This window comes from Lolium perenne, chromosome 7 (assembly GCF_019359855.2).
Source record: "Lolium perenne isolate Kyuss_39 chromosome 7, Kyuss_2.0, whole genome shotgun sequence".
Classification (NCBI taxonomy): domain Eukaryota; kingdom Viridiplantae; phylum Streptophyta; class Magnoliopsida; order Poales; family Poaceae; genus Lolium; species Lolium perenne.
The window spans coordinates 281,902,622-281,921,758 of NC_067250.2; positions in this window are offsets into that span (position 1 = coordinate 281,902,622).

Genomic DNA, 19,137 nt, shown 5'->3' on the forward strand with positions numbered 1-19,137 from the left:
CGGCAGCGTGCCGGAACAGAGACTCCTGTCCCCCAGATCTTGGCTTCGCGATGGCGGCGGCTCTGGAAGGTTTCTGTGGGTTTCGTCGAACGCCCCAGGGTTTTCGCGAGGGAGGCTTTATATAGGCGAAGAGGCGGCGCAGGAGGGTCGAAGGGGTGGCCACACCATATGGCAGCGCGGCCAGGGCCTGGGCCGCGCCGCCCTATGGTCTGGGGGCCCAGTGCCCCCCCTCTGGTCCTTCTCGTGTGTTCTAGATGCTTCCGGTGAAAATAGGAACCTGGGCGTTGATTTCGTCCGATTCCGAGAATATTTCGTTACTAGGATTTCTGAAACCAAAAACAGCAGAAAACAGGAACTGGCACTTCGGCATCTTGTTAATAGGTTAGTTCCAGAAAATGCACGAATATGACATAAAGTGTGCATAAAACATGTAGATAACATCAATAATGTGGCATGGAACATAAGAAATTATCGATACGTCGGAGACGTATCAGGGCCCTAGTGACAAGCATTAAACACAACAAGATTGCAGCAACAATAACTTCACAAACTTATATAGATAGACTATTCATAATGTATCAATCCATCGGATCCCAACAAACACAACACCGATTACATCAGATGAATCTCAATCATGTAAGGCAGCTCATGAGATCATTGTATTGAAGTACATGGGGGAGAGAATACCAACTAGCTACAGCTAGAACCCGTAGTCCATCGGGGAACTACTCACGGAGCATGATGGAGGCGATGGCGTTGATGGAGATGGCTTCCGGGGGCACTTCCCCGTCCCGGCAGGGTGCCGGAACAGAGACTTCTGTCCCCCGAATTGGAGTTTCGCGATGGTGGCGGCGCCCCTGGAGTCTTTCTGGAGTTTCGTCAATTGGTACGGTGTTTTTAGGTCGAAAGGGGTTTTATAGGCGAAGAGGCGGCGCAGGAGGGTCGACAGGGTGGCCTCACCCTAGGCCGGCGCGGCCAGGGCCTGGCCCGCGCGGCTAGGTGGTGTGGGGCCCCCCTGGCTCTCCTCCGACTCTTCTTCGGTGTTCTGGAGCCTTCCGGGAAAAATAGGAGGTTTGGCGTTGATTTCGTCCAATTCCGAGAATATTGCCCGAACAGCCTTTCTGGAACCAAAAACAGCAGAAAACAGGAACTGGCACTGTGGCATCTTGTTAATAGGTTAGTTCCGGAAAATGCATGAAATAATCATAAAGTGCAAGCAAAACATGTAAGTATTGTCATAAAACAAGCATGGAACGACAGAAATTATGGATACGTCGGGGACGTATCACATACCTATTCCAGCTAGAGATACCAACATAAAAATTCCTGAGTAGGATAATAGTGGAGTGTTTCTTAGTGCACCTATTATGAGCATCACTAATTCTATACCAAGCATATTTTAAACATTCTCCCCCTTGTTGTTTAAAAGAACGAACTTCAACTTCAGGATTACTCATTTTAGCAATAGTAAATAAAGTAAACTAGATAGAGTAAATGCAAGTAACTAATTTTTTTGTGTTTTTAATATGGTAAACAAGATAGTAAATAAAGTAAAAGTACCAACTATTTTTTTTGTGTTTTGTTTTAGTGCAGCAAACAAATAAGTAAATAAAAGTAAAGAAAGACAAAAACAAAGTAAAGAGATTGGAGGTGGAGACTCCCCTTGCAGCGTGTCTTGATCTCCCCGGCAACGGCGCCAGAAAAAGAGCTGCTTGCCGTGGGCGTAGTAGCTTCCTTGTGACGGTAAAGCACTCGTCCGTTGTGAACCCCAAGAGGAAGGTATGATGTTGTACAGCAGCAAGTTTTCCCTCAGTAAGAAACCAAGGTTTATCGAACCAGTAGGAGCCAAGAAGCACGTTGAAGGTTGATGGCGGCGGAGTGTAGTGCGGCGCAACACCAGGGATTCCGGCGCCAACGTGGAACCTGCACAACACAATCCAAGTACTTTGCCCCAACTTAACAGTGAGGTTGTCAATCTCACCGGCTTGTTATAACAAAGGATTAGATGTATAGTGTGCAAAATGATGTTTGCAGAAAACAGTAGAACGAGTATTGCAGTAGATTGTATTCGATTGTAAAAGAATGGACCGGGGTCCATAGTTCACTAGTGGTGTCTCTCCCATAAGAATAAGCATGTTGGGTAAACAAATTACAGTTAGGCAATTGACAAATAAGGAGAGCATAACAATGCACATACATGTTATGATGAGTAGTGTGAGATTTAATTGGGCATTACGACAAAGTACATAGACCGCTATCCAGCATGCATCTATGCCTAAAAAGTCCACCTTCAGGTTATCATCCGAACCCCTTCCAGTATTAAGTTGCAAACAACAGACAATTACATTAAGTATGGTGCGTAATGTAATCAACAAATACATCCTTAGGTATAGAATTGATGTTTTATCCCTAGTGGCAACAGCACATCCACAACCTTAGAGGTTGCTGTCACTCCCCCAGATTTAATGCAGGCATGAACCCACTATCGAGCATAAGTACCCCCTCTTGGAGTTACAAGTAATGACTTGGCCAGAGCCTCTACTAGCAACGGAGAGCATGCAAGATCATAAACAACACATAGATAGATTGATAATCAACATAGCATAGTATTCATTATTCATCGGATCCCAACAAATGCACATGTAGCTTTACAGATAGATGATCTTGATCATGTTAGGCAGCTCACAAGATCAGACAATGATAGCACAATGGGGAGAAGACGACCATCTAGCTACTGCTATGGACCCATAGTCCAGGGGTGAACTACTCACACATCAATCCGGAGGCGACCATGGCGGTGTAGAGTCCTCCGGGAGATGATTCCCCTCTCCGGCAGGGTGCCGGAGGCGATCTCCTGAATCCCCCGAGATGGGATTGGCGGCAGCGGCGTCTCTGGAAGGTTTTCCGTATCGTGGCTCTCGGTACTGGAACTATCTTCGACGAAGGCTTAAGTAGGCGGAAGGATAGGTCAGGGGGCCTCACGGGGGACCCACACAACAGGGCCGCGCGGCCAGCACCTGGGTCGCGCCGCCCTGGTGTCTGGCCACCTCGTGGCCCACTTCATTTCCTCTCCGGTGTTCTGGAAGCTTCGTGGAAAAATAGGACCCTGGGCTTTGATTTCGTCCAATTCCGAGAATATTTCCTTACTAGGATTTCTGAAACCAAAAACAGCAGAAAACAACAACTGGCTCTTCGGCATCTCGTTAATAGGTTAGTGCCGGAAAATGCATAATAATGACATATAATGTGTATAAAACATGTGAGTATCATCATAAAAGTAGCATGGAACATAAGAAATTATAGATACGTTTGAGACGTATCACACAACACCGGTGTTAGCAGTTCCGGAGGTTGGCAAGGATTACACCGTATACTGTGACGCATCCAATCATGGATTGGGTTGCGTACTCATGCAAGATCGGAAAGTAATATCTTATGGATCGAGGCAACTCAGACCTCATGAAGTGAACTATCCAACGCATGACTTAGAGCTAGCAGCGGTCGTATTTGCACTGAAAACTTGGAGACATTTTCTCTATAGAGCCAAGTGTGAGCTCTACACTGATCATAAAAGTCTCAAATACTTCTTCACTCAGAAGGAACTCAACATGAGACAGAAAAGATGGCTGGAGCTAATCAAGGATTATGACTTGACAATCAATTACACTCCAGGAAAAGCTAATGTTGTAGAAGATGCCTTGAGTAGGAAGAGTACGGGAGGAGTTGAACATGAAATAGCACCGGAGTTGAAGAAGGAAATAAGTCAAGCCCAAATACAACTTTGGGAGAAGGAAGCTCATGAAGGACTATCAGCTCTACAAGTAGCCGATGAACTAAGTGTTAATCTAAAGAATGAGATAATCATGGGTCAATTAGACGATCCATTCATCGTAGAGGAGATGAGAACAATTGATGAGGGTAGGCCATCCGAATTTCACCGAGGAGAGTCGGGATCATTATGGTTCCAGAAAAGGATTTGTGTTCCCGATAATGACGAGATCAAGGAAGTAATACTCAGGGAAGCACATCAAACGTCGTATTCCATACATCCAGGAAGTACAAAGATGTACATGGACCTTAAGGAATTTTTCTGGTGGAATAACATGAAAAGAGAGCTAGCACAATACGTGGTAGAATGTCATACATGCCAAAGGGTGAAGGCTGAACATCAAAGTCCGACGGGACAGTTGCAACCTTTACCTAATCCAGAATGGAAGTGGGAAGAGATAGGAATGGATTTCATCACCGGACTACCCATGACCAATAAAAAGAAGGACATGATATGGGTAATCGTGGACCGGTTGACGAAGAGTGCACATTTCTTAGCAGTAAACCAGCAGGACAAAGGAGAGAAACTCATCGATCTTTATATCAAAGAGATTGTGAGTAAACACGGAGTACCCAAGAAGATAGTGTCAGACCGAGGATCCGTGTTCACATCAGCATTTTGGAAACAATTACATGAAGCTTTAGGATCCAAACTGGACTTTAGCACGGCATATCATCCTCAGACAGGAGGACAAACGGAGAGGACGAACCAGATACTTGAGGATATGCTTAGGGCTTGTGCCCTAGACTTCGGAGGATCATGGGAGGAACACTTACCTTTAGCAGAGTTTTCCTACAATAACAGCTACCAAAGCAGTATCAAGATGGCACCATTTGAAGCTCTGTACGGAAGAAAGTGCAAATCACCTATCTGTTGGTACGAGGCAGGTTCAAGCAAAGAGTTTAATCCAGATTATGTTAAGGAAAACAGCAGATCATCGACGTCATAAGAGATAGACTCAAAATAGCTCAAAGCCGACAGAAGAGTTATGTAGACCAAAAGAGAAGGACTTGGGAGCCAAAGGTTGGAGACATGGTATACCTTAAAGTAAGTCCCATGAAAGGGATTGAAAGGTCTTCAGAGATTCGGAGTAAAGGGGAAACTTAGCCCTAGATACATCGGACCTTTCAAAATACCGAGTCAGAACCGAGGGTTAGCTTTTGAATTGGAATTACCGGGAAGGTTAGCTCAAGTACACAATGTATTTCATGTGTCACAACTCAGAAAATGTTTGAAGATCCCAGACGAGCCAGTATCACATGACGAGCTAGAGCTACAACCAGATTTGACCTATATCGAGAAGCCAGCTAAGATTCTCGAGGAAAATTGGAAACAACTCAGGAATAGAGCCATTAAGTACTGCAAGATTCAGTGGAAGCATCATCCTGAGAGAGAAGCCACTTGGGAAAAGGAAGAAGATCTGAGAAAGTCATATCCAGAACTGTTCACGTATTAAAACCACAACTTCGGGACGAAGTTTTCTTTAAGGGGGAAAGGCTGTAATGTCCCAGGTTTAGAGACGATCGAGGGGTAGATTTTAGAAAGGGATGTGCATTACATCATAAAATCTGGGGAAATTTCGCGCTTTTAAAGAAAACTGCATCGAAGGGGGACAAGTTTCTCTCTCGACACCTTACAGGGTTAGGGTTTCGAGAGTGCGATAGACTTGGACCTGAATAACCTAAACTAGGGTTTTCGAGAAGAGAGGGGAACTTTGCATCTCAATTTAAGTTGCATGATTGAATTCAAATAAGATATGTTTGAATTTCAAAATTCAAACATTAAATGATTATAGAATAATTCAAATTCATTAACATAAATAGAAATGCAAACAAATAAAGGAATATCTCAAAGAACTAAAGCTCATTAGAGAAAATTGAGCTTTATTGATTCATACACAAGATACAATGTCAATTACAATATCCAGATTGAAATATGAAATTACAACACATTACAAAAATTGAATAAATAGAAAAAGAAAAAGGAAATTTACAAGCAAATGAAATGTTCTAAACTACATAAGATATCTTCATGAAATTCTTGTTCCAAATGATCTTGAACTTCTTTTGATCACTTCTTGATCCCTGCACACACACAAATCAAGCATGGTATTATGCCAAGTGGCATTGCCACTTGGCAGGTTAGCAAAAACAAAGGGATGGAAGGAGATATGATCAAAGATCAGCCGAGCTGATCCATTCCAGGGCCAAGTACCAAGCACACACACACACAGGCAGCTCACACTGCATGTGTGCATGCTAAACAGCACACCTAGTGTGCTGCATGCACTCCACACCCACACAGCCAGGGGAGAGGCACCAGCACAGCATTGCTGTCGACCAAAGGAGCTCAAGGAGGGCCAGTATAAAAGTTGTTCACCAGCAAACCCTACCCATTCCATCGACAGGCTCAAAGGGTAAGAACACCACGAACAACAAGAATAGGAAGAACAGGAAGAACAGCAAGAACTGTTCAACCCATTCCATAAACCACCAGAAATCATCCAGAAACAGTTTTCACCAAGAACTGTTGACTGTTGATCAAGCACATGATGAGATAGATCATCACAAGCCACCAGGAGGAGCAGGGCAAGCACAAACCATAAATCCAGAAGCAAAACCTCTACACCAACAACTGTTCTAGGAGCTGGAGTGAGGTATACCAAGAACAACATGAGCAAGCAACTGTTTTGCTCATAAATAAGCATATGCATCAATCACAGAGGCAAGAAAGGGTAGAAACCCTGTTTGTGTCATCATCTGGCTATCTAGCCATTTGGTGCAAGCAAACATAGAGAAAGCCAAGGGAACACTGGTTATACCAAACCAGTGGTATAACCAAAGAAATCCAGCATGGATTTGAGCCTATTAAGCTAGCCAAGATCACCTAGCACCTATGACTATTACACCATCAGACAGATAGACAACCTAGTGTCTATTCATGTTTGTCAACAGCAAAAGCCACTGTAAATCCAATCATGGATCAAACAGTTAACATGTGAGAGCCACAGCAAAGCCACAGAGGGGGAGCCACCCTTGGACAGCACCAAACAGCTGTAAGGGCCACCTCAAACCCACAGCCAACACACTAAGCCACCACATCATCACCCAATAGGGTTCAGTAGTGAGCTAGGGTTCCCAACCAGTGGTTGGCATCCATCTAGCTACAATTATTCAGTTAACAGGATCTCACCACTGCCGTACAGTTCACCTCATCTATCCATTAAATAAACCAGGACTATACAGATAAATGAGACAGACAATTAAAGCATGCACCAGGAACTTGCATAGGATCCAATGGATTACTGCAAGCATCAGCAGGTGCTGAAACAAGCAAGAGCATGCATAAGCATAAGCTTTGGTACCACACAGACACAAGGAGAAAGCCATGGTGGCAGATATGATGGATTAGAAGCTAGACACCAAGCAACTGGTGATCATATGATCACCAGGGCTTGACAGAACATGCTAGGGCATGCTGAGGCATTCTAGAATCAAGCCTAGCACAAAATCAAGGAACCAATAGCCACAGTTAAGCAACAATTGTATTACAGATAATCATATAAACCATTTTATGATTGTATCCAGAAGCACATCATCAAGGAATTGATGCATATATACAACAGTTAAGCCAAGCAGAGCCTACCATGAGCCAGAGCCCAATGAGCATCACACAAATAGCACTGGTTCTTGCTAACAGCAAGGATTACTCACTGTAATCAGGCCAGGGGCAAGAATCATGACTACACATGGTTACCCAGTAACAGGATAGCAACTAGAATAGCAAAGAAGAGCCAGGAGCACCACATCAGTAGAAGCAGCAGTAGAACAATATAACAGAAATGAGCATGGCAGTACAGCAGCAGCAACCATGGCAGTAGCAAGGCAGGACTAATCACACATCAACAGCAGCCATGGCAAATGCATAGGATGGCTATGAACACAACACAGCAGGAGCAAGTGCTGGTGTACTGGCAATGCCAACACACCAAGGAGATGGATGCCAGGGCATCCCGAGGAAGGAGAAGAGGTAAAGCAGGCAAAAGAGAGAGGGAGGCGCACATACCTGGAGCAGGAGCACCGCGGCGTGCCCATGGAGGCACGGCGGCACAGCCCAACCATGGCAGCGCCAAGTCGCGGCCAAGCCTGGTGTCGCCGAGCACAAGTGCTCCAGCACCACCACAGCGAGGCACACGGCCGCGTCACCACGATTGGATCACCGGCGCACGGCGAATCGCCAGGGATCCGTGCGGCCATGTGTGCAGACGAGTTGGGGGCGAGCAGAGCAGGCGACGAGGGCCAGATCGACGTGGAGGATCTGGTGCGCCGTCGAAAGGCGAAGCGAACGCACTTAATCTCGCCAGCGGGGATGGCCGGAGGCGGCCGGAGAAATTCGGCGCAGGCGACGGCGACGCGAGTCGCCAGTGCTCGGGGGAAGTTAGGGTTTCTGCGCGCGAGAGAGAGAAGGGGACGAATGGGTCCGACCGAGCCGGGCGTGCAGCTCGGGTTAGACCTAACCCGCTGGGCCACCCTGACAGGTGGGTCCAGGGGCAAAAAGGACATTTCACATTTTCAAATTTACCAGAAACTTTGAAAATGTGTAGAAAATGATTAAAAGCTCTAAAAAAATAAATAAAATATGAAAATCACTCAGCATAAAATTCTCTATCATAATAAAATATGAAAAGGAATTTTTGGGAACAAATAGGATTAAGTCCTAATTTGATGAATATTATAGTCAAAGTAATAGTACTTTATATTCTTAGTAATTAAAATAAGTCCATAAATTCATTTGGACTTTAAAAACTCCTTGACAACATTTCAAGGTAGTATTTTACCCTAAACAGAGTATCCCTAAATTATTCTTAGTATCTACCTCTTACATGAAATGTTAAAACACCGGAAAGGGGGATAAACCCTAAAAACTGAATCATGCATAATTGCTTCTTTAACCATTGCCCTTATCGGACAATGATGCTATTTTTCAGCAACAGAGGACAAGGGTCAGTCCACACCTTCCAACTGCAACACTTTGCAGTCTTCAGGCAAGTTCATCACTTGCTCATGTCATTTGAGTATTTTTATCAAATTACTTGCAAAATACTATGTTTATCACTTGTGCATAAAAAAGCAAAACCACTATTTTCATAACTATGAATATGACTATGTGGTTGGCAATGGAACCATGGATTGTGTTGATATGGTGGAGGTTCCATTGCAATGGGTTTATATCCATCTAGGATTAAACAACAAATGTCGTCCAGTGATTCTTGTGCCGTAATACCCGTGTTAACCATAAGATCTGGAGTGGGACGGAATAGTCAATTGTATTTCCACCTCTTGTACATCAACGGATGCGCTTTACCGTAGACACTTGTATTCCAAGGGGACAAGCGGTGGGCTGGGGAAGCCTTAAGTCCCCACGGCATTGTCCGTAGACACTTATAGCCTGAGGAGCAAGCGGTGGGCTGGGGAAGCCTTAAGTCCCCACGATATTGCGGTCTATGAGGGGTTGCATCTACCGACGAAGGAGTTTGGTTCGATCCCAGATTGTTGTCGTGGTCGGGGGCCATCCTTAATTGGTATAAGTACAACGGTGAGGACCCAGGGTCGGGGATGCAACAAAGGGTGGGTGTGCGAGGTAGCAGAGGAATATGATTCGCTAAGACCTTATACCGGGCCTCACACCAAAGGAAGTGTGGACGGGAAAGCTGCCCGGTTGGCACAAAGGTTAAGATCTCTTATGGGTAAAGCAACACACCTCTGCAAAGTGTAATGAATCGTGACCTGTCACTCCCTGTTCCAGGATATGGAACTGCGAACGCTGCCGGAAAGGAACTCCATGAAGTTCTAGTAAACCGGTGAAGGCTGACGGACATAGTTCTTCTGAATAAAAACAACCTCTTGGAGAAATGATTATCAAAACCTGCATTGGTATTAGACTTTCTGGTCTGATATCGTAGCTAGTGCATTAAACACCTCTTTTTCTTTAATGAACTTGTTGAGTACGCTCGTACTCATACTACCCTTAAATCCCTTGCTTAGATCGTCTGAATCAACTTGAGGAGGACAACGACAACCCCGAAGGAGCAGAAGACATCTGCTATGAAGAACCAGACCTCTCCGGAAGTATAGAAGGAGTTGACTACCTCATCGTCTACGGAACCGAGGAGGGTTCCGAAGGAGAACAGGCGTAGACCTATATAATAGTAGTAGTATCCGAGCAGTACAAACACTTAGTACTTAACTGCTCGTTGAGAATAAATGTATAACTTGGTAAGACTTCTATATTGTAAGTTGAGTCGGGTTCACCTCGAACCCAGGAGTATTCCTCTTAGGACCCAAGAGGAACTCCGAGATGACATGTACATTTGGCTTGTAATAATAAATGAATGAGTTATGGACCTGCTATGTTCTGTTGTACTACTCTGAGGGATGTAATATTTGCGGATTGGTACTTCGTGAATGTTATATCAACGACTGGCATACTTGTTGGCATCAGAAACTCACCGGCGAGCAGCGACGGGCAACACAGTAGAGCCGGGAACAACCTAGGGCTGCGGTTGGCCCTGGTCCCTCCGAGCGACGGCCCGCAAGTCTTCTGGAACGCACGCGCCGATGCTGGTGCAAGGGCGTGCCACCTGACCGTATACCTGGCCAGGAAGGTGATGGATGATGCCTCGCTTAGTTTCCTGCATGGCATACACGTAAACATTAAATACGAGCCTCGATCGGCTCTCAGGTTATCCTGCGAATCGGCTCAAAGAGCCGATACACCCATGATTCGTACGAGGTGCACGAATATATGGTGGTCCTGCTTGATCGAAATAAAGCTAAAACGATCTACTACGATTTAGGGTTTTCACCGCATAATCGGAACATCCTACTCGTGATTGAGCCTCGCGGCCACGCACGGTGATCGTAGGCCGACCCTAGACAAGGCCTAAAAACCAACACGAGGTTGATCCTCGGAACATCCTGTCTAGGGCTAGCAAACTACACCCTACGCGTCACTGGATCCTTCAACCCGTTTGTAAGGCCTAACGATGCAGATATTAAACTAATCCTTGCAGAACAAGGAGCAATCATGACGGATCGGATCTACTTAATAACGATCAAGCGGGGTGCCGCCCCTACACCTAAGATAGGTGTAAGGGCGGCTAGACGTCTCAGGGTTGCACGACAATAGCATATGATACGAAGAACAATGCTAACCCTAAACACGTCTAAGATAACTACGTTGCTCGCCATCAAAAAGGCTTCAGCACGAGCAACGCATGGATACGAATAAACTTGTACTGCCTAGATCGCAAGAAGCGATCTAGGCAGCATGATGCTTACCCGGAAGAAACCCTCGAGTTGGGGGAGTTGGCGATGCGCCGAGATTGGTTTGTGGTGAACGTTGGTTGTTGTTTATTCCATAAACCCTAGATACACATTTATAGTCCGTAGACTTTCTAACGTGGGAATAGTCCCAACCGGGCACGGGCCAAACTCTAACTAACCGACACGTATCCTACTATGTTACAGATACACGGGCAGACTAGCCCAAATTCGCTATTCAAGGCCGATTCACGTATTTCTTCCATGTATAATCTCCAAGCCCATCTTGATCGCGGCCCACCTCTGACTTGGTCAAATTCTGGTGATAACACACGCCCCCCTGGTTTTGGAATTGATAATTCCAAAATCACTCTGCTTTTCCTCGTCGGGTCATGTCGTGGCAGAACCGTTGCAGTATCCTTCATCATGATGCCTTGCCCTCTCAACTTCTCCGCGTGACTTGGCAAATTTTTTTTTCTCTTTGGGCACCACCTCCTCGGAAACTGCTGTAGCATTGAATCTCCACTATATCGCCCATATTTTAACCGTATCCTGCAGTTCACCTTTTCATCCTCCTCGCATTAGCTCTCCAAAAGCCCTCCTGCGCCACCATGTCTTCTTCCTCCTCTGCTTCATCAGGCCTCTCCATGCAGTCTTCTTCCTCCCGCGAGCCGACGCCGGAGCAAAACCCGGAGGAGGCCCACGCGGCCAAGATCCGCCAAGCCATCGAGGCGGGGGAGGAGTCCAGCCACGACTTCTCCGTCCGGTCTGAGGATGACAAATCCTCGACCGACGGGGAAAGTGACCTCCGCTTCCTCGCCGATGGGGAAACGGAGGAGGAGAGCGATGACGATCGCTTCTCCTGGGATGACTTTACCTCCCTCGAGGAGGAGGAGGAGGAGGAAGAGGAGGAGGACGACACCTCCTCCGACGAACCGCCGGCCAAACGCTTCTGCCCCTGGCCGGGGAACCTCAGTGACTTCGACAGCGACGACGACGACGCTGACGAGGAGGACGAGGACAATGAGGGCCCGGCCGGCGGCCGCTACAGTAGCGACGACGAGCCCGCCGGGAGTAGCGCCGACAGCGGTGACGACGGCGACGACGAGGGCAGCGACGGCCCCTAGATATGACCCTTAGCATAGGACCAGTAGTAGATGGGGCAATGTATCACCTGGTACTTCCTTTTGAGAGCAATCAGCTCTTCATGTAAGAAATCCAGCTATTAATGAAGAATTTCCTTTAACTTGATTTTGCCGATTTCCTTATGCTAATTTAGCCGATTTCCCCTCATACTGACCTTGCCGACTGCTTGCTCAGCCAATGCCCAATGAGCCGATAGCAACGTATCGGCTCTTCAAAATCCACCCTTCGATTCTCCAAATGACTTTGAGACCTGGTGGATAAACGTGGGAAACCCACACCTTTAGGAGAGCTCTAGGACCGTTGCTTGAAACAACTTGGCGCTGAAACTGAACTTCTGCAAAACAGGAGCCACTTGCTCGCAAATCTTTTTGCGACAGATTCCAGTGATTTATAACCCTGCTCTGTTTCTTTGCGGCAACGAGATGGTCCAAAGCCTATCAACGACAACGGACCTCCTTTAAAATTTCCTCCAGCAGCTCTGGTGATCTCCCTCTGTATGAGCTCCAATTTTTGAAGAGGGTTGCGGCGAAGGACCAGCCGATGACACTTCAATCGGCTTCCAAGACGGAGTGTCTACCAGACCAGCTGCCCCCCGAGTCTCAGTTAAGACGAGGATAAAGGTGAGGATGTCGATCATCCACCATGTCGAGCCAGTCAAACTTGCCCCCACCGATCGTCTCCTTTCCCATCAAAAGTCGATATCATCGATGAACCCGTGGCAAGTAGACCTTGTGTAATCTGTGCTAGAGTCGATGGTTGTGCATCGGCTTCGTTCCTTAGTTCTAGAGTCGATGTCGTGCATCGGCTGTACATCATATGACTTTTTTTACGGGCCGATTTTCTATCGGCCCCCAATATCTCACTGCGCATGTATCACACATGTTCATCCTATTAGGTGCCCCCCGAGCCGAATCTGCCAGGTTACTGCGGATATCGGCTCTGTAGTTAGCCGAGGCACTATCTTTGAACGTCGGCTTCAGTAGGACTAAAGTTTACTCTCATCAGCCGACGTAAAACCGCTGCCCATTAGATCTGCGTTGAACATAGGCATAACGTGTGCTGAAGATAATTTTGGCCGATTGCTGGAATCGGCCTCCACGTTGATTGAATCGCTCGATGAAGGCTTGCAATGTTCCCCATAGCTCCTTGGGGCCGATCCCAAGGATCGGCCTCGCCACATTTATTCACAGGCTTGCTCTTGCTATATTGTCAGGCCGGTGGCTAAGACCAGCCTAACCCCGTCCTTCGTGACGTCAAAGCGCTCGCAGTCGTCCAAATTGATGCCTGAGAGTGGCTCTTGGCCTGCTGCTTCCCAAACATTCATGTCAGCCGTTGAAATCTCGGCTGAATCATCTGCATGGACGACCTCTACTTCATCTCCATCCCACTGTATTACGCATTGGTGCATCGTGGATGGGATGCAACAGTTGGCGTGGATCCAATCCCTTCCTAGCAGGACAACATAGGTGCTCTTGCTATTGACGATAAAGAATGTCGTAGGGATGGTTTTCCTCCCTACGGTCAGATCCACGTTCAGAACACCTTGTGTGTCAGACGCTTGGCCGTTGAAATCACTCAATGTCACATTGGTCTTGATCAGATCCAAGCTAGAGCGTCCCAACCGACGTAGCATGGAGTATGGCATTATGTTGACTGCCGCTCCGGTGTCCACCAGCATCTTGTTGACAGGCTGCCCATCGATATAACCTCGCAAGTATAGGGCCTTCAGATGCCTGTAGCTTCTTTCTCGTGGCTTCTCAAAGATAACCGGCCGTGGGCCACAGTCAAGTTGTGCCACAGGTGCTTCGTCTAATCCTAGAGCGATAAACTCTGTCGGAAGGATGAACACCATATTCGTGCCAGCCGATGTTTCCTCATCGGCTTTCCTTTGTCTGGGACGCCACTCTTTCTTTTGTGGCCGACCTTCTTCGTCCAGGGTTCGCTGAATTTTAGCGGCCAGGTCAGGCCGCGCCTTCCCCAACGTGTGCAGGTATAACCTTTCGGCTTCCTCCAGACCACGTAGTCGCTGAACCCTACGCTTTTGGGAACGGCTGAGTCCATCAGGGCACCACCTTGGTCGGTGGTACTTATCTTCTTCTTCATCATTGTCTTCCCATTCCTCGAGATCTTCTTCTCGAGAGGACTCAGCGTTCTTGTTCCGAGGCGGGAGAGGCCCTAGACGCTCGAACACGGACACCTTAGCTGCATCATTCTTCTTCTGTCTACATTCTGGGCAGTTGCCGAGTGTAGGCAATCGGCTCATTCCTGAATCCCAGCAGTGCCTGAAGAAGGGACAGTCCCAGTGCCTATCCACGTCGTCTTGCTCCCTTACCTTTTCCTTGGCGTGGCGCTCATATCTCTCCTCGTCGCGCTCCCGCCGACGATGCCTCCTGGCATCCCTAGCCAGGCGATCCCTTTCATCATCGTCGTTGTATCGTCGGCGTTGGTCATATTGACTCACGTATTTGTTGAGGAGGTGATCAGAGAGAGGTTTTTGGTATCGTATATTCTTCACTTCCCCCTCTGTGACGTAGCGCTTGCCATCATGCCGGAGCCGATCGCGTGGAGCGGCTCCCTCTGTGTCCTTGCTACGAGAGCAGCTGCCCTCGTCTCCATCCTTACCAGATTGGTGTCCAGATCCTACCATGTTGATACTGAACGAGAATCTTGGCTGGCACCCTCCTGGGTAAGTGCACTCCACCATGTTAACGGCGGGGAAGGGGTGTGTGTCGACTTTCATGGCGTACTGGCTGAAAATTAGACGCCCTTGCTCTATCGCCATTTGGATCTGCTGACGCCACACCCTGCAGTCATTGGTGGGATGGGAGAACGTGTTATGCCATTTGCAGTATGGCTTCCCGTTCAGCTCCTGCGCCGTGGGGATCTTGTGGCCTTCGGGTACCCTTAGCTGCTTCTCCTTGAGTAAGAGGTCGAAAATCTGCTCAGCTTTGGTAACGTCGAAGTCAAATCCTCTAGGAGGACCTTGTGGCTTAACCCACTTGCAGGACACGGGGCTTCCCCCCGAGCCCATTCAGCCACTGCTACCTCCTGATCTCCCGCAGAGCCTTCGTCTTCATCTGCCTCAACCAGGACCACCGCGCGCTTGAATTTGTCCTGGTATACGTCTGGGTGGCGCTGTTCATATGCTGACAGCTTCTGCACCATGTGAGCCAGTGAAGGGTAGTCTGCTTGGGAGGCCACGTCCTTGATCGATGATGCGAGACCCACCACCGCCAACTCGACTGCTTCTTTCTCAGTCAAACGAGCCGAATAGCATCGGTTCCTAACGGTCCTGAAGCGCTGGACGTATTCTGACACCGTTTCTCCACGCTTCTGACGTACTTGCGCTAAATCGGCAATGCCAGCCTCGGAAGCGTCTGAGTGATATTGCGTGTGGAACTGCTCTTCCAACTGCTTCCAAGTCCCGATTGAGTCAGGTGGCAGCGACGTGTACCACCCGAAAGCCGATCCTGTGAGGGACTGTGCGAATAACCTCACACGCAGCTCATCTGATGCTGAGATCGTGCCCAGCTGTGCCAAATATCGGCTCACATGCTCGATGGAGCTGGAACCATCTGATCCATTAAACTTGGAGAAATCAGGGAGCCGATATTTGGGTGGTAGCGGGATCAACTCGTACGCATTGGGGTACGGCTTGGAATAGCCGATTGTCCTCCTTTTCGGCACCATGCCGAACTGGTCCCTCAGGATGGTACTGATCTGATCCGCGGTGCTGGCTGTCGGAGTTGAACTCTGAAGATTCGCCGGAGTGGCGTACTTAGCCAGCCATGCTTGCTTTTCCAGCTCTGAGCCAACTGCAGGAGCTGTGCTCTGGAGGTTTGTCGGAGTGGCATACTTAGCTAGCCACGTCTGCTTCTCAAGATCTGTCCCCGAAGCTCCTCCTGTCGTTCCAGAAGTCCCTGCTGTTGCAGTCTGGTTTGTGAGTGCCCAGTTACTGCAGTCTGGCACGTATGTGCACGTGTATCCGTAAGGGATCTCCTTAGGCGCCTCGTGCAAGAATTGGTAGTCACTAGGGTCACCACCGATCTTGTAGACGACGTATGCCGGTGAATCCGGCACTTCCGGCGCTGCCAGCGCAAACGGCAGCGGTGGACGGGATTGGAGTGGTATCTCTCCTTGGTGAGTCCTGAGAGCTGGTCCTGATGGAGAGTACTGATGCCTCATGATTTCCTGGATCACCCGAAGAGCGACACGCTCCAAAGTGTTCACCAGGCTCTCAGAATGGCGGTGTATCAAGTGAGCTACCATGAAGTTAATCTCCTGACGCAGGGACCTGGTGCGTTCTTCTGACGGGGTGGACAGGTCCACTCCATCGAGCGCGCCTTCAGGGTTGAACCCTTTCCACCTGATGCCGTGCGAGCGGGTTCTGTGAAAAGAGCTGATGAGGTCGGCTTCGAGGAGTGCTTTGACCTCGTCGTACTTCTTCTTACTCCTCGGTCAGGTCATCGTACATGACTGGCGTGCCTTCCGCCATCTCAGATGTAGATAGCGATGGGGTTGCTGTCGAAGATTGTCCCACCGGGCGTGCCAGAATGTGTTGGCGTCAGAAACCCACCGGCGAGCAGCGACGGGCAACACAGTAGAGCCGGGAACAACCTAGGGCTGCGGCTGGCCCTGGTCCCTCCGAGCGACGGCCCGCAAGTCTTCTGGAACGCACGCGCCGATGCTGGTGCAAGGGCGTGCCACCTGACCGTATACCTGGCCAGGAAGGTGATGGATGATGCCTCGCTTAGTTTCCTGCATGGCATACACGTAAACATTAAATACGAGCCTCGATCGGCTCTCAGGTTATCCTGCGAATCGGCTCAAAGAGCCGATACACCCATGATTCGTACGAGGTGCACGAATATATGGTGGTCCTGCTTGATCGAAATAAAGCTAAAACGATCTACTACGATTTAGGGTTTTCACCGCATAATCGGAACATCCTACTCGTGATTGAGCCTCGCGGCCACGCACGGTGATCGTAGGCCGACCCTAGACAAGGCCTAAAAACCAACACGAGGTTGATCCTCGGAACATCCTGTCTAGGGCTAGCAAACTACACCCTACGCGCCACTGGATCCTTCAACCCGTTTGTAAGGCCTAACGATGCAGATATTAAACTAATCCTTGCAGAACAAGGAGCAATCATGATGGATCGGATCTACTGAATAACGATCAAGCGGGGTGCCGCCCCTACACCTAAGATAGGTGTAAGGGCGGCTAGACGTCTCAGGGTTGCACGACAATAGCATATGATACGAAGAACAATGCTAACCCTAAACACGTCTAAGATAACTACGTTGCTCGCCATCAAAAAGGCTTCAGCACGAGCAACGCATGGATACGAATAAACTTGTACTGCCTAGATCGCAAGAAGCGATCTAGGCAGCATGATGCTTACCCGGAAGAAACCCTCGAGTTGGGGGAGTTGGCGATGCGCCGAGATTGGTTTGTGGTGAACGTTGGTTGTTGTTTATTCCATAAACCCTAGATACACATTTATAGTCCGTAGACTTTCTAACGTGGGAATAGTCCCAACCGGGCACGGGCCAAACTCTAACTAACCGACACGTATCCTACTATGTTACAGATACACGGGCAGACTAGCCCAAATTCGCTATTCAAGGCCGATTCACGTATTTCTTCCATGTATAATCTCCAAGCCCATCTTGATCGCGGCCCACCTCTGACTTGGTCAAATTCTGGTGATAACAATACTACAACATAATGCAGTGGTATGCAGGATCACCACATCAGAGGCGGAGAATATATCATGATGGCTGGATTGAAGGACTAGCAATGGAGGTTCCAGTCTCTGCACTGTTGAGGAGTTTGCTTGGTGTTTCGGGCTTCGCAGCTACAGTATGCAAGTGGGGGGCGACAACACGAGTGAAATTCAGAGTCTTACCTTTCAGGGTGAAAATCCAAGGTCTGGCCTTAATTGCTTGTGTCTGGCAATGGTCTTGTTGGAGGCATTGTTTTGAGAGCGAAGACTATCTTCAGGGTGAAAACCTAAGATCTTTGATCAGGCGACGATGTTTCTTGTGCACCGTTCCCTTCTTGGAGGCGCCGCTTTTGGAGAGCCGGGAGTTCAGATGTTGTATTGGTGGTGGGTGTATTGTTGCTGCTAGGGCTGGAATACCGCAGTGGGACTTTTCTTTTCTTAGTTTCTTTTTCTGTTTTTTTGGTTGTGTGCATCCGTACTACCATTGGGTATTACGATGTTGCAGAGGCTCGGTATAATTGGTATCTCTCGATATTAATATATTCCCTTTATCGAAATCAAGGACTACACCATGTCTTCGGCTTCTCCTCCAGTTAGACCGTCCGCATCATTACCGATCCGACTATGGAGGTGTTAGAGTATATTACAGTTTAGATATATTTTGTAGTTTAAGATTGTAATCTACATCTATATTTACTAGTCTTGTTGCCCTTTAAGTCTCTACTACTATATAAACAAGTCCTAGAGGCTCACAATGTCATCACAATTATAATCGATCAATACAATCAATATTCCGCAATCTATCGGGAGAAGAACTAGAACTACAATTACAATTAAAATTACAAGAAAAAATAATCTGAAAATAGTATGGATGAATACGTGATGCATAAGATTTATTTGTAAGAAAGTAACTAACTGAATTTCCGAGTAACTTACCACTACACATGGTATTTGTTTCTTCCGTGACTTCAAACTTTGGAAACAAACCAAAATCTTATCATCTTCAGTCCTCGCAAAATATGTCTCTCTCCATATATCATAACATACTATGATTCATCCAATAATCATTCATCTTGTTCCTCACATCTATCTTGATAATCTTCATTGTA